Source organism: Lycorma delicatula, chromosome 6, assembly GCF_047948215.1.
Source record: "Lycorma delicatula isolate Av1 chromosome 6, ASM4794821v1, whole genome shotgun sequence".
NCBI lineage: Eukaryota > Metazoa > Arthropoda > Insecta > Hemiptera > Fulgoridae > Lycorma > Lycorma delicatula.
The window spans coordinates 46,657,369-46,674,829 of NC_134460.1; the positions used below are offsets into that span (position 1 = coordinate 46,657,369).

The following is a 17,461-nucleotide window of genomic DNA, read 5'->3' on the forward strand; positions in this document are numbered from 1 at the left end:
GGCGACGAATCATGGGTTTATGGGTATGATCCCAGAAATAAAGGCACAATCATCGCAGCAGAATGGTCCAACTTCGCCACGACCGAAAAAAACGCGACAAAGTCGGTCGATGGTGATGACAATGTTGGTGGTTTACTAGATTCTAAGAGTAATGTGCGTCACAAACTTGTCCCTAAGGGATAGACAGTCAACTAGCAATAGTGTGAAAGTCTCCTTCAACATTTGCGCGAAAATATGCGGAAGAAAAGGCCTGCACTTTGGCGAGACAAGAACTGGGTCTTCCACCACGACAACGTACATTGTGCGTTCTCGGTCGCAAACTCTCTATTATCCGATTTAGATCCTGCCAACTTCTGTTTCCTAAATTGAAATTTTCTCTGAAAGGGAACCGATTTGACTCAACAAAGACAACCATGCGCCTAAGAAGTACTGGGGTATTTACCCTAAAGAAAGAAAATTTCCAGGACTGCTTCAAAAAGTGGAAATACCGTTGGAGTCGATGTGGACTATTCAGTCAGAAGGGAACTACTTTGAAAGACAAAAAATATGTTCATTAACATAGCCTGTAAATACTGCTATTTTGAAATAAAAAGCCCAATCTTAAAACTTTTCAATCACATTTCATACTACAGAAGATTAACGTTGTATTCCAATCACATACTGTGTGTGTGAGTTTATATATATATATACACACATACTACAATAGGATAAAAAGTTCCTCAAGAAGCCGACATCTTCTTCCACAGAAATCTGTATCACCGTCATGATATGACACATACAGATGTCAAATAAACCTGTATCATTACCAGCAAGGTAGAAATTATAAGCACTATTGGCATACTGAGTCGTACGAAAATCCTGGTGTCTATTTTTTTAACTTCATTACAATCATTAAATAGAATACACGTATTTTCCACGATTTTCGTAAAGGTATAGAGTATTCGTTCCCAAAGTGGGCAATAACGCCCCCTTGTGGGCGCTGGAGGCCTTTAGGGAGGCGGTAAAGGCCCGATAATTGGGGACAGTCTAGGAAGGCGATGGCTGATTAAAAAAAGACAAAAATTATGTATGGCTACCAAGAATTTTGGCTGCGAAAGCCAATCCCGCAACTGTACCCTGAATTATGATCTACTGATCAACGATTTCTGGCAGCATTCCTATTGTATTTGTCTGAAAGTGGATTTAGTGCTGGAGCAACGTTGCTAACCAAAAAGATAAATCGGCTGATGTTACCGAACGCGGGGACTTACAGCTGATTTTAAGTAAATTCGAGCCTGATATTAACATACTCGTTATAGCACATCAGATTCATCCTTCACATTAATGTAAGTGTAATTTTTCAACTAAAATATTTCTTTTAATTATCGAATTGTTATACTGAATATCACTATTGTTGTAATATAACTACACAGATAAAATTGTAATTTTTTTGAAAGCAATTTAAATAAAAATACTTACAAGTGCGATTAAATATGCGTTTTAATGGCTCATATAAAATATAAGTTTCAACTCACAAATAGGATATGTCACGTTTAAAAACGAAAAGGTTTGAGAATCAATGGTATAGAATAAATAATAAATATTTCAACACAAAAAAAGCATACACATATTATATTTTAACTTTTAATCAATATTATGTGATACATTATTAGGGTATAATTTTTTAACGCACTCTTTTATAATGTAATATTACATAAATACAGGATATTAATTAACAAACTGTGCCATTAAATAAAATTTCAACAGTTAAAAAATGTAATTAGAAAATGTTATTACCTGGAAACGATACATTTATCACTATAACCCCCACATCCCAAGCGGCCCAAAGAGGAGCAACCCCAAAATTTTAAATGCCAAAGCTATGGCTGACAAATTATTTTTAAAAAATTTAAGGTTACTATAACCCTAAAACAAAATGGCGGCCATTTTAAAAGCTGTCTTTCTTGGGAGTGTGGTAGCCTCATAAGGCAAAACAAATCATTTCGTTATAGAAGTATTTTCTTAATTTTTTTTTGAAAAATTTGTTTATTTTAGAAAATTGAAAGTTTATGTAATGTAATAACGATACATTATCTTATATAATAAGATACCAGTATCTTTTTACGATGTAAGATTAGGACCGTATCATTACTGGCAATAAATAAACGAGGACGTACCTTCATGTTAAACAAAACATCATTCTAATTACTATATTAAAAACACATTCATACTTCTAACTAATAAAGACTGGGTCGTTTAGAATAATATAATTACCGTAGGTTAGATAACTCCATTAATAAAAGGATTAAATAGCAAAAAAGATAACGTAAATATAAAATAAACACATAGTAATAATAAATGGAATTAAAAATAATTTACCGTAAATGAGTTTCGTATTAAAAATCCTTTAACTGTAAATATCCTTTTTATTTTCCCTGTTACGTTACGAGTCAAGGGTTGCATCAAACTGCTTGTGGTAAGACAAAGAATTCAACTAATTACAAAAAAAAAACCTCTAATCGACTAGTATTCCTGTTTACGGGATTAACGAATAAAATTAATGCAATCGCAAATAATGGGTTGGTAAAAATAATAATCTGAAATACATAATTGAATCCCCCATGAGAAAAGGAAATACTGTGTTATTTAATGTAAATTAATATAACACAGCTAAATAAAATACACTTTTTTAGACTGAATATGATAAAAGATTATATATACATATATATATATATATATATATATATATATATATACACAAACCGGTTTCAAAGGAAGTAATAAGGATGTGTACAAAGTTGCCTTTTTCTTTCAAAAAGAAATAAGTTGTCTTTCCATATAAAATATAAATAAGAATACTGAATTTTAATAATAAACCGTATCCATTAGAAAACATTTATGTATTATTTAAAACAGATTTTTAAAAAGTAATTTTATAATCGTCTAGAATACTCATTTACTAATTCACTTGTTTAATTACCAGGTACATTCTTTCACGTTCTTATTATTAATTCAATCATATGTAATAAAAGAAAAATGGTATTTAAAAGTTCAAGTTTTGTCTTTGGCTTTTCATTCCTTTGTCTTTGGCTTTTCATTTTGAGATCTGAATGATCTCAAAAAGTTGTAAAACTTTCATGAAGTCTTAGTCACAACCTACAAAACTGATTTTGTTTATAATTGTTATATCTGTAGAAAACCTTCCAATACTAAGGCTATTGAAAACGTAACAAGTGGCGCAACTCATGGACGAGGTTGTAATTTGTCGAAAAAACTAATTTTTTCTCGGGATTTTCGATTTCATTATATGGAGAATCGACTGTATTTACATATCAAGAAAAAAATATATTTATAAGAATTGTAGCTGTTTACGATAGTCTTAACATATACCAGCGTAGAAATGCTACGCATCATGTAGAATAATAACATGAAAAGAGAAAAGTTTCTGGCAATATGTTACAAAAAGGACAGTTGACACAGGCAATCTAAATCGGTCAATTCAATTGAGGAACGAACTGAAGTAAAAACAGAATAACTGTAAACGAAGGCGTAGATTAAAAAAAACTAAGATTTAAGTTAAACTAAATATTTTAAAATCGTTAGATAAATTAGATTAGAAATATGGATCGGGAATTTTCATCCAGCTACTCCTCATTAAACATCCGAAAGGTGGTATAACAAAAACCTAAGACTAATATAAGAATTTATCAATATAATAAGTAATTTAATTTAATAAAAATAGTAATACCTGATTTTAAATTTTACTTAAAACCTTACGAAATTAAATGTTATAAAAGGAAGAGAATAAAACAGGTTAAAAAGAATCCCTATACTATAAAACTGAATCCACAAATAAACTGAACGAGTAAATGAATCAACAGGAAGACGAAAACCATATAATTTCCGACGGCGGGCTCTCTGGACCGGAAACGACTATAGGGGCTTCAAGAATACTAAATAATAATTTACAAGTTTATTTTGAAATCACCATTATATACATTGTGACAACCCTGGACTGAAACTAACAATTTAAACCCCATCATACTCATCTGTGAAAATTTAAAAAAAATTTTTTAATCCATTGCAAAACCGAAGGAAATTCTAAATTCCATCCAAATATATTTTTAAATCAATTTTCAGGCTTCACTCTTATGAAATGGAAAGGTTTCGACTTTTTTTTTTATGTTACGTTCCTCAGATGGTCAATTAATTTATTCTATGCAAGACCAATGGTCTTCTTATGGGAGGAAAAGACGAATAAATATCCAAAAATAATCTCTTTATTTTTACTGAAACTTTACTCAGCTTATATATCTCCAGTAAATTATTTTTCTCTTCCACAAAGACGATATTTTTTCTGTAACCGAATTCATAACCAAAAAATAAATATTTAATTGTTTTTTTATTTCTTTTTTTTTAGGTCGTTACACTTACATTCACGAAACTATGAATAAGTATCTGATTTTAATTTGGAATAAACTTTAAAAAAAAAAAACTGGGAAAAAATCGGGAAGTTTTTTATAACTTTCCAGTTGAAGCCGGGAAAGTTATATCAAGATGACCCATACATGTATCACCTTATGGGGTTATGTATAATTTCGGTCTTACAATATACGACGGTAATTATATACCGTATATTGTATGGGAAGTCGCAGAACAAATTAACTGACGACATGGTTTTTTTTTTTTAAACAGAAACAATAGGAAAAAAGGTAAGCATGAAATATAGCAGCTTATACAGGACCCCCAACGAAGCGATATTACAATACGTACATGTATAATTTATTAATGATTTTTCAAAATAATCCCAGGAATTGTAAAAACTTTAAGTGAGAGGGGGCTCTAGGTATATACAAAAATCGTAATAAAATTACCCTCCTTTTGCTTCAATTGAAATAAATTTTTGACTAGATTTAAATAAATTAAATAGAGTCAAAAATGACACCTGTTTCTTTTTTTGTTAAGAAATGAAAATAAAAATACGGTGCTAAGGCGTGTCATCCTTAATAAACCCACCGAAATAACACTTAATGAGTAATCAATGTAAAACGCCTTAGGCCTACGCGATATACCTTATTTACATATTTCATCGTACATTATTTTTTATTATTATTTAAAGTGTAAATCAATGAACCTATAAAAGGAAACGATTAACAAAGAAACTTGTATTGCTTAGTAATAATTTATACAGCTTTACTAACCTTTATTTCATTTTATTATAATTTTTTAAAATAATTTATCCATCCATCTATCTATAGATTTAAAAGGATAATCAACTAAACGTACGGTGATAAAATTAAAAAGAAAAACAAATAAATTGCTGTAACGGTATATACTAAATAAATGTTCCCTACATTCTCTTAAAAACATAAATAAAGAAAAAGACAACTGGTTCTTGGACACCGGCATTATGGCGAGACTGTCTTAATATATTATCGTACTTCCGGTATAAAATGTTTCTAATAATTACATTCTCCTAATATTATTTTAAATACTAGTTCAACGGTAAGACTATTATTTCTAAAACAAAAAAATTAAGTAAATTAAAATAACGGTAGTCTGAGATTGAATTAATCTATTTTTTTGATAACGATAGATTTATACAAAGCGTACAAAAGGTCACGCAACTAAAAACGGACATCGATCCTACACTTGTAAGCAGTTTGTCGAGTTGCTAACGAGGAAGATATTTTTCAAAGATTGTACTTAACGAGATCAAAACGAATAGATCACGCGAATAGTCTTTCCGTCTGTGTCAGTAGTATAAAAGTTAAACAAACATATATTTAATAAACCCACCGTATATTTATTATGGAAAATTATTTAATTATTCTGAATGTTGTTGTTTTGCAAATTTTCCCGAAAATATGGTACCAAATAAGCCGACAAACACTATAAAATTCGTGAAACAGGAATTGTAGCCGATCGTAAAAGCAGCGGTCGTCCTCAGTGTTACACGATGACAGTCTGCATGATAGTCTTCAGTCGCTTTTACGTAATTCAAGAAAGTCACACAGGAAAATTTTTTTGACAGTCTGGACTAGGTCGGCGTTGTTTTCACAAGGCTACAAAATAAACCTCGAATTATTCCCGAATTGAATTCGGGTAATACTCGAAAAATTTAACTTTAGCTGGCGACTTCGAAACCGCAGATGGTTCAAACGTTATTCGCGGTGGCGTGTGCGTTTTAGACAATGTTTTTTTTATTTATATGAAGCGAAATTTCATTTTTCTAAATACATTAACAGCCAAAACAATAGAGTACGGAGATAAGAAAATCCTCAGATTTATCATGAAAGGCCGTGGCATTATCAAAAGATTGATAATCGATACAGTCGATTATTATAGGGATCCATTTTACCTCAGAAACATTACAGTCCAGACGGTATCTGTTTTGGGTTGAAAATTTTCTATATGATCGCTAATTTTTGCTTTAATGCTTCCGGAATATCGTCAGAAATGATTATTTCGTTATGCGCCAGTTAAAAAAGGTGTACTTAAATTTTTATTAAACAAAATGTAAAAAAATCTCAAAAATATCCATTTTTCCTCCTATTTCCCTAGGTAACTAGTTAACTGTTCATTTTATAGAAAGATCAAGAGAGAAAAAAATTTTATTAAATTTTACACACATGATCGGTTGCAAATCGAAAAACACATTGATTCAAAAATAGCAATACTGTCAAAACCATGAAAAAAGAAACAAGATTTTTTTTGGAATTTTTTCGAGTACTTATACATAGGACCTTCAGATTTTGCCTCAAAGAACTTTTTGTTATGATAAAGCAACACGCCCAATTTCAACAAAATCAGTCTGATAGTTTCGCACAATAATTTTACATTCCAGATTTAAAATAAACAATTACGCTGAAATAAACAATAAAAACGTTGCATGAAAGGAACGACCAACATAGACATTGTTAATTTTTATCAGAAAACCAAGTTTTTTTTTTGAACCGTGACAAAGATATAATATTCAGAATTCTTTACACCTAAAATCAGTCATTAAACATTTTATTATTTATAGGTATTTTTTTTGGAGCGGATGGTTGAATTTAAATGGCAATAAGGTAGTTCTTTTAATATGATTTTGTTCAACAACCATGTGAAAAAAATCCTTGTAGATGCTGAGTAACCTAAAAATACTGCAATGCATGTGGTTACAGCTTTATTAAATCGAACATTGATAAATTTATCCTTAAAACATTCCAAACTTATGATAATACTTCCATACCAAAGAAAATATCTTTAGCAGTCGGCCTAAGCCAGTTTTAACAACTGTCTTGCATGAAACACAGAAAAAAACATTTAATGTTTGTGAAAATTGGTGGTGTTATGTCATATTACAAAGAAAAATATAAACACGCTATCAAGATATACTACTCATCTTCAGGCAAGTCGGGTAATACCAGAAATGTTTGTGCAAACATAAAAAAATTAACGAAATAAAATTAAAAGCTTACTAAATTTCATTGAATAAGATACGATAATATAATCCCAAAGCGTGTCAACAATTCATTTATATAAATGACTTAATTAAAGGAATGTAATTAACAAAACAAGATGTTAATTTATTCTAGTATAAAAGCAAAAGGAAATTGTAATTATTATCGTAATGATTCATATATTTACAATTTAATAAAAGGCTTAAGTATTTGAAATTCAACTCAGTAATATAATCACTTCCTCTGAACGAAAACAAAAAAATAAGTACATAAAACTAAGAGAATAAAACAAAAATATACGTGACATGCAGCGATAATAACACATCACACCGAGTATTAAAACGTAGTGTAAATATTCAGTATATTACACAGAACACACGTAAAAATAGTAACTTAAAATTGTTGACAAAGCGTGAACAAAAAATAAATGTATATTTTTAACTAAACTTTTTTTCTTCTTCAATACGTTTTTAAAATATGTTCATTGTTTTACTCGTGAATTTCATACAATCACGTTTAATTGTTTCTATATATTGAAGTTTATATTTTTACCGATAATTTTGATGATTAATATATTTTTTCACCTATTTGTGATAAAAAAAAAATGAGACAATAAGAGATTCGACAATCGCTTTGTTTACCTAAACATTTATAATTTCTTGTCATATGCCTGAAATTTTTTTTTAATCGAAGAAAAGCACACTTGTTTAATTATTTTTCAACCTTACTCTAATTTACATTAATGAAAATAAAAATTCCCCTCAAAAAATATAAATATTTCAAAATAAATTTTCAGTAAATGATATTTTCTAAATCCCCTCACTCTATTTTGAGTATTTTTGAAAGAACAGTTTTTCAGTTATGCACTTTTTTATAAAAAATATTTCAGTCCTGAATTATTACATTTATATACATTATAAACCGATATATTGGATGTAAGAATCTGTAAGTAACAAAATATATATTGTAAAGTAATAAAATCTGTAAATCAGTAGAACCGTTGAATTGATTACTGATTAAAAAAAATAAATAAAATGTGATATAATGTATTTCGCTAATAAGATGGATATATAACAAAATTTCTTGCAGGAAAATGGCTAGATGGCGTATTATCTTATGGAGAGGACAGTACTCCAACAGCGGGGCAGCTTCATAGTCGATGTCATCACAAAAAATACAAAATAAAACTTTATCCAGAAATACTTCTACTAAATAGAATTGTAGGAAAAAATTGTCGTTGCGATCAACATTTTTTTTGTTGGTATGAGGATAGTATTTCTGATATTTAAAGCCTCAATCAAGTAATGATCAGAGGGCATATTCTAATTTAAGTAAGATATGGGAATGTCCTTCGGTGTTAAAGGATGGCGCGGGGATTGCGGTTCCGCGAACCGGTTAATTTAGTGATTCCGAAACTGTGCGCTGCGGCCTCTTCACAGGGGCGCCGCGAAATATTGTAAAAGCTTCATAATTAATTAACCAAGACTTTTATAATTATTAATTTAATGTTAATAAAGTAAAAAAATAACGAAGATACAAGAATTTTATTTATTTTTATCTTTTTCGAGTAGTCATACTTTTACTTAGGGTAAGGCGCCATGAAAAAAAATTAATTGAAAAAGGGCGCCTCGACTCGGAAAAAATTGGGAACCACTCAATTAATTCGCTGATTCTCAAATTTGTTCGCCCACCGCCTACATTGAGAATCAAAAAGTTTTTAGCGCCCCAAAATGTTTAAACTTACCATCTGTTAAAAAAAATAATTTGAATTACTGTTTTTAAAATTGTGTCCTAAAACAATTGCAATTATTGTTTTTAAACGTGGCATATCCTATTTAAGTTTAAACTTGCATTTTACTCAGAAATATCAAAAAAACATAATATTGGCCTTTATTTTTAACCAGCCATCGCCTTCCAAGACCGCCTGAACGCCCCCAATTTTCTGTGGACCTTCTAAAACTCCCTCGAAGGTCTCCAGCGCCCACGAGGGGAAGTTGTCGCCCACTTTGAGAACGAATGAATTAATTTGATAGTAGAGGGTTGTAAGTTATAGTAAGTAGGTCGTCGTGGTTGAAAGACGCTATACAAAGATAATAAAAAGTATGAAAAGTTGCGTAAATATACTGATGGAAAAGTCTGCAGAGGTATTTAAATCGGTGGCATCCTGACAAGAAGCCAAACTGATGACTATGTTGCGTTAACAGTTTAGCAGGTCTAAAAGACGACCTCCAGTATAGCCCCAGACAACTAGGAACGGAGGGGGTAGTGTGGCGACCGGGATCGTCAAAAGACGGGTGCTTCCCCTACGGGAGTTAGGATTTTCATTACAAAACAAAAGAAATTGAAATACTATTAGATTATCGTTTTATTTTTATTTTAATAATTGATTTTGTTTCTAAATATTTCCCAATACTGAAATGATTTTTGTTTTTGTAAAAAATTATATCTTTCTGCCACGTTTTAGTCTGTTTTTTGTTAATAAATAAAAACTTAGTTAAGTTCAAAAGTTTAAGTTTTCGTCACCGTAACTGTAACGCATTTACATTAGGACTGTAATCCATAAATTTACATTTACACAAAAAATTTAGACACAAAAATCATTTAACAAGATCATACAAAATTTACAATTACAAGAAATGAAAGATTTGGCTAGCCGAAACATCTTTATGTGACATAAATGATTTTGAACTTTGAAGACAAAAGGCAATCTATATTTTTATTCTTCAAAGTCTGATTCAGACAAAATCTGATTTTTCAAAGTCTTTCAAATCGGTATTGAATCGATCTTTTATACATATTCTGATTATTTCTTTATCGTACTTTGAAATCTTTATAGATTTATATAATAGTTTCATATATACACGATTATTTATTTTCAACAATTGTTATGAAGCTCTTAAAAAAGAAAAAATCGTAAATAATCTATTATTTCGTTGCTATGAACGTTTATTATGAACGGTTGTTGCTATGGAAATAAGTACCGCAATGAGGTATTTGTGGAAATGAGAGACGTTCCCATAGCAACAATTACGCCCGCCAACTTTAATTTATTAACAATATAATACTGGTATAAAATAATATACGCTATTCAATATTATGAAATATAATACGCCTGATCACTGATCAATATATCTATTTAAGAAGTCCCTTATGAGGTTTTTTCTTTCTTATTTTAGATTTAAAACATTTCTAAATTGGAAAAAAGAGATAACTAATCATCGTTTTTGTGCAAAAAAAAAACCACTATGTAAACTTAATTATTACAAAAAGCGATCTATTTTGAGGTGAATTTTCTTTCCCGGTTATATATAAGGAAAAGTAAATAAAAAAATCACCTACTGGATGTTTAACAAATCTAAATCTTTCACACCCTCAGGAATCCATTAAGACAAAAACAAAACGCGCAAACCCTTTTTCTAATAGATATATAGATGTACGTACCACGTCGCACTGCTTTTAAATTTTAAAGCTAAATATCATCAAACCAGAATGAACCGATTTCATTCAAACTTTGTCAGTAGGTATCTACCTACATATAGAGCATTTATCGCGGTAAAATTTAATGCATATTTTCAGAAGAGACGGGGAAATTTTTCATTTTCGACTTTTTAATTAGATGTTCTAGGAAAAACCAAAAAAATGTAGCGCTTAAATAATACAGGTGTTTCAACTGAGAACCCATCACTCAGTAGTTTACACTACATGTACGTTTTTGTTAAAATACATACAACAGTGTGAAATGGGTAAATACCGCAATGAGGTATGTATGAAGGCAGGACGTTTCCATAGCAACAGTTACATCAGCCAATTTTAATTTATTAACGATATAATATGGTATAATGTAGAGGATGGTACGACTGGACCTGGTGTAGGGAGGACTGTTTATTGTCTGCACATCTGAGTCTTGCCAGTCTGTGTCGAGCACTGACTTTTAAACAAGGTTGCGAATCGTGTTGTTTGTTAAAATGCGGTTATCTGTTGAAGAACATATATTCGTCATTAAAGATGAAATCTCATGTGTGTCCAAATAATCAAAGAGAAATTTGAAAAGGAAGCACCAGTGAAAAGTAATATTCAATAGTTAAAAATCTCGTGAAACAGGTTCTGTTTTAGACAGAAACAGATCAGCTTTAACGACTCGTCGTATAAGACATTAAAGCGGCAGTTACAAGATTTCCTCATCAGTTTTTGCGGAGACTAAGGCAGGAAAAGCACATTTCACTAGGTTCAGCCGTGCAGTGAGGCGAGAATGCTGAAATGTTATCCGTATCGAACGCAGATTTTCCATGAGCTGACTAATGCCGATTAAGTTAAATGGTTCTCTACTGTAAACTCTTCAAGAACGTCAGAGGCAACATTGGAATTTTAGATAGTGTCTTTCACAGATGAAGCGTGATTTAACCTTGGTGGGTATGTTAATCGACAGAATTACCAGATCTAGGGTACTAAAAATCCGCACATTTTCTTTGAATCTCCCTTACACCCACAAAAGATTGGCATATGGTGTGAGGTTGTAAGGCGGAAAATAACAGGACTCTTTTTTTTTAAATTGTAGATGCTGCCATCTATGAAGAAGTTATCCAACATTCATAGACTTACTGCAAGAGGATGAGCGTGACCGCTGGTTGCAACAGAACGGTGCCACTTGCCGTACAGCTCGCTCTACTATAGAGATGCTAAACGATTTTTCGGTGGAAGAATCATTTCTAAAGTATTGTGGCCACCAAGATTCCTTGATCTGACTAGTCCGGGCTTCTTTTGGTGGGGTTACTTCAAAGAAATTGTTTATAGAAGCGATCCATACACTCTGTAATAATTGAAGACAAACATTACCGATGCCATTCAGAAAAGAGACAGGGTACAGCTTGCACGAGTAGCCAGGAACGTGGTCAAGCGTGTTGGTTGACAATTACATAAAAGTGGATCGACATATTTTCAATACCTCTGTAAATTGTTTAACAATAAGCTATAATTTATACAGACTTAACTAACTTACGTTTTATTATTTTAAATTGAACAACCTGGATATATTTCATTTAAATGAAAACAGCTTCGAGGGAAAATATTTTCAAACATAGATTCTACTCTCAATGCCGCTAAAATATATCAACTCGTTGCCAAACCACTTAAAGACGGATTGTTGTAGCAAGAAATTTCCACCCAGAGATAGGATGCTGCTTCGACCGATAATTATAAAGGGGGATTGATATTGAAAAGCACAACCGTAAAATAAATATATGCAAAAATATATTTTTAACAAAAGAATATAAAGTTTTAATAATGGTGAGTTTAGAAAATTCTCAGAATAAAGAGCTGTGTCATAAACAGTTACAAGTAATTTATTCTACGAGACCTACACTCCGATTAAAAAAGAATGAAAGCTTCATGAATCATACAAGACGTTCATAAAAAAAGGATTTGTAATAACATATACATATAAAAAATGAAAGTATTTACTGATCGAATACATAAATTCAAATTTATTACCGTATAACAAATAAGGAAATAAGAAAGACAAGTTTTTTGATATCGGTAGAATAATTAAATTTAAATTGCATTACAATAAGAGTAATTAAAATCCCACTAAAACTTGATACTTCCTACGAATTATAGATAGGCCAACGCGTAATAAACAGTTCAAAGAAATATAACGATAAGATTTTAATCACAATCCTGTTGTAATCAACTATCTATATTTACAATTATTAGAATTTTTATAGTTAAATTACGGAATTATACAACGATTAAGGAAATTAATGCTTTTATTATATTAAAAGGAAAAGTATAAACAATAAATGAATAAAGAAATATTTAAATAATTATAAAAATAATAAATATAAAAAATTAAGATCAACTAACCAATTATAACTTTACGAATTAATCTAATTTAATTGTAATACAATTTAATTAACCTTAAATTATATCTATACTTTTAAATAAAGTGGAAGTTTTTGTTTGTTCGGCACAAACAAAAAATACTCCATCAATCTTAAACAAATTTTTACCCATGTTTCTTGGCATAACTGATAAGGTTTTTACACATATCTCCTTTCGAATATATATATATATATATATATATATATATATATATATATATATATATATATATATATAATTGTTTCTAAAATGGTGAGCTGGCTATACTTTTTCGGATTCTAGTTAGGTAAAATGGCATTTCTCTTCGTTCTCCCACTGTCTGCCATTTTATTTTTATACAAAAATTTATATCTCAAGTTCGGATAAAGGAATCACATTAATATCTGGTAAGCGTCTTTGTAAGAAAGTTTTAAAATTAGCAAAAAGTCAGGACTAAATACCTTCGCAAATTACAAAATGGTTTATTTTCAATCCGTTATATCTCCATAAAAATAAATTTTATCAATATTTATGTTCTTCCTAAAACATTAAGCCTTTTATTTTTAATAAAATTACATTTTATTTTTTTAAATCACCAATATACCTACTCGGAAATTAATTTTATCGGCAAAATGCCCCACTCATTTCTGATCGAAACCGAAGTCAGACAGAAAATGGACAATCATCGATCACTCTCAGAACTCTTTTAGAAAAAATAATTAATTTTGAAATCTTCATTTACAAACATTGAAAATCTGTCCCGTAATTCTAGGAATGAGAGAAAAGGAATCAACCGTTTACCTTTCGCGAATAATTTGGATTTCTACGGCGGAAATTCAACTTAAATCTTTCCTTCAAGGAATTGCGAAAGAACCGGATTAAAAAACTAAATTCATCAAAAACATAAAAAAGTGCACACAATTTGTTAAACTGAAACTTTGGAAAATCCAAAGATTTAAAAAATAGAAATATTAACGAGAACCGATCCCAAAAAATCATAATGTACGAAACAATCGGAAAATAAAATAAAAAGAAACCTTTCCATAAAAGCAAAAAAAAAAGTGATATGGACAACACATGACTTCCTTTACGTCTATTAAATTATATATACGCGTCTTTTTAAAATGAAAATTACATAAAATTTTATATCATTAATAACTTCTGATATTTTTTCATTTTTTTTATTGTTATTATTGATATTTATCGTACATTTTTTTTACATCAGAGGTTAATAATTATTAATAAATCAATATGTTTAAATTAAAAAAGAAGTTAAAAAAAGGAGATAAAGTCTGATTCGAAACGATGTGCCTTCCCCTTGTCAGATCCAAATATTTCATTAATTAACATTTTATTTGGCTATAACTCTGGAACCAATGAAAATACGTACCGCGATGATATAACGTTGAAAAACTCTCAATGAAGGCTTATAACTGCAGTTAAGAAAAAGTTGAAAATACAAATTTGTTTGGATTTTGGGCTATTTTATCAGTCGATTACAATAAAAAGGGGTGGTGCACAACTAGATGTTACAAAAGTCCTAAATCCAAAATTTCAACATCCTACGGCTAATCGTTTTTGAGTTATGCGAGATACACACATACACACATACGTCACGCAGAAACTAGTCGAAATGAATATTTCCATTGAAATTTTTCACAATACAATACTTCCTTTACTTTGTACAAGGAAAGAAAAATAGTTATCGATTTACTCCAGGTGTTTATCTAACAATTAAGAATGATACATTAAGATTTACTTCATAATAAATGTAAGAACTTAATCCTGTTATTTACTTAAAACTAAGCTCGATTCAGGGTAATTAATTTAGAGTTCTAATTAAAGGGAAACACGCAAAAGAACGAAGTTAGAAATATTCAAAAACTACCAGAGTTATTGTGACGTCATGTGAGAAAGAGACTCACCTTGGAGAAGCAAAGAGTTACCTTTCGGAGGTGTAGTGAATCTCTTCTTGATTCCAAACATTCTTCGCATTTCATGCTGATTCTTCCTTCTACCACTTCCCGGTTTCATCAAATAGATGATTTGATAAAGTGTTTTGCCTTTCCCAGGTGAAGAACCTTCGGGGTTTCACTTATGCACCACATGCTATGTTACCGACTCGTGATGTCCCACTCAAATAAACTCTTTTTCGTTTAATAATAATTTAACATTTACTCCTCACTCCAAACCTCATTTTAAGTTTATTTTTTAGTTTTACTTTGTCCAGTAATCAAATACCTATTCCAAGGCTTTCTGTTTTCTCTAAATCGACTTAAAACCCTCCGATGATAATGGTCTGGAACAACGGATGACTAAATTTATAATCTCCATAACAAAGGTAAGGAGATTAATAATTATTAATAAATCAATATGTTTAAATTAAAAAAGAAGTTAAAAAAAGGAGATAAAGTCTGATTCGAAACGATGTGCCTTCCCCTTGTCAGATCCAAATATTTCATTAATTAACATTTTATTTGGCTATAACTCTGGAACCAATGAAAATACGTACCGCGATGATCCTTTGTTTTATTTAATACTTTACGTTATGATATCGATTTAATTAGAAGATAATACCGAATTATTTGTATCAAATAGTAACCCGGGATGTAGATTGTTTACGTCATCCGGTCCTATATGACATAAGGTTATCCAGGGTAATGGATTCGCCTCATCCCAATACCGGATGAACGTTCAAATCGCTCCGAGGAAAAAAAATGGGTAACTTGCAACTTATTTTAGCGAAGGTCAGTAATTTTAATATGAAAGTTGTTTAAATACGTGGGGAAGCGAAGTTATCGAGTTCAGGTTGAAACGGCTAGACATGAAAAGATGGCAACCTCCTCGTAAAACCTTCAAGTAGAAGGGAGAGATAGAATTAAGTAAATAATTATAGACACTTGAAGCGCATTATCGAAACTAATCACAACTATGGAAATACAATTTATACACGACTGGAAAAAGATAAACGCGTATGTGCGGTTAAATTTAACAATAATTTAGTAATAAACGTCAATTCGACAGCTGGAAAGATTAAAAATCTGAGTAGAAACAAATAAATAGTTCAGTAACGCTCACTCGCTTGCTCTCTAAACGTGGACCCGCGTGCGTGTATAAAATGAAAAAAAAAAACTAGAAGGGTTAAGGGATAACGTCAGTGTAGAGGCATAGCATATGGATGTAGTAGTATTTCCGTTCTGTTCTTACAAGTAGCGACCAGTTGTTGCGCGGGTTCGGTTCATGCCACAATGTATATACATAAGCTAAAACCGGTTTGCAAAAAATAGAAAATGAATTTAAAACATAATATTAAAAAAAAAAAAAGATAGAGAACTACATATAGACGACCTAACACTGCAACTATATACAGACACTTCATTATAAACGAAATCAAGATATAAAAGAAGACGCGCCAAATATTAACCATAAATATATATGTATATATTTAACAACTACGCTTTATATTAACACGAACCTACCAACCAACTATAAAAACTGCACACATTCAATGTCGTTTATTTATTTCATAAATATATATATTTTAATTTACATTATTATTTTATGAAAACAAATCTGAAGTATATATAGGAGGGGAAAATACCAAATAATAAAGATAAAAGGCGGGAAATCTTACTTCAACCTTGGAAAAAATGCGATCACTTACATAGCAACATTATTCACCACTCCAGTTCTCTCCGCAATCCCATACGGGCGATTAGTGATACGTAATCCGTTTCAGGCAGACAAAAAAACAGTTAATTTCCCTTCCAATTAAAGCTAAACACATGCATATTCTCTCTCTCTCTCTCTCTCTCTCATTATCAGTGTGTGTCTATGTGAGAGAGAGAGAGAGAAAGTGCGCGCGCGCGTAAATAAACATACTCACAAGCAAAGCTAGACATTGAACATTTCTTGGTGAATGTAAGCATTGCATACCCTGTTTGTACAAGTCCGAAATTACTCATTTTTACGGGCTTCGGACAGTATTCTCTGTGTCATGTTAACGATGTACGTACCCACTTGTACAAAGTCGAAATGGGTTTCGCTTTATGGTATAACTGTGAAATATCACAAAATGAAGTAATGAATAAATGTTTTATTATTATTAATTATTATCTATTAAGAAGTTAAAAATTATTTTTTTTAACATTTTCTAATTACTAGACTTCCGATTTAGTTAT

At 30.7% G+C, this 17,461-nt stretch overlaps 1 protein-coding gene across 4 annotated transcripts in view; it reads right to left on the minus strand.

Moving 5' to 3' along the window:
• LOC142327038 (uncharacterized) overlaps positions 1-17,461 on the minus strand; it is a 499,320-nt gene that overhangs the window by 431,014 nt on the left and 50,845 nt on the right. The window lies entirely within an intron of this gene.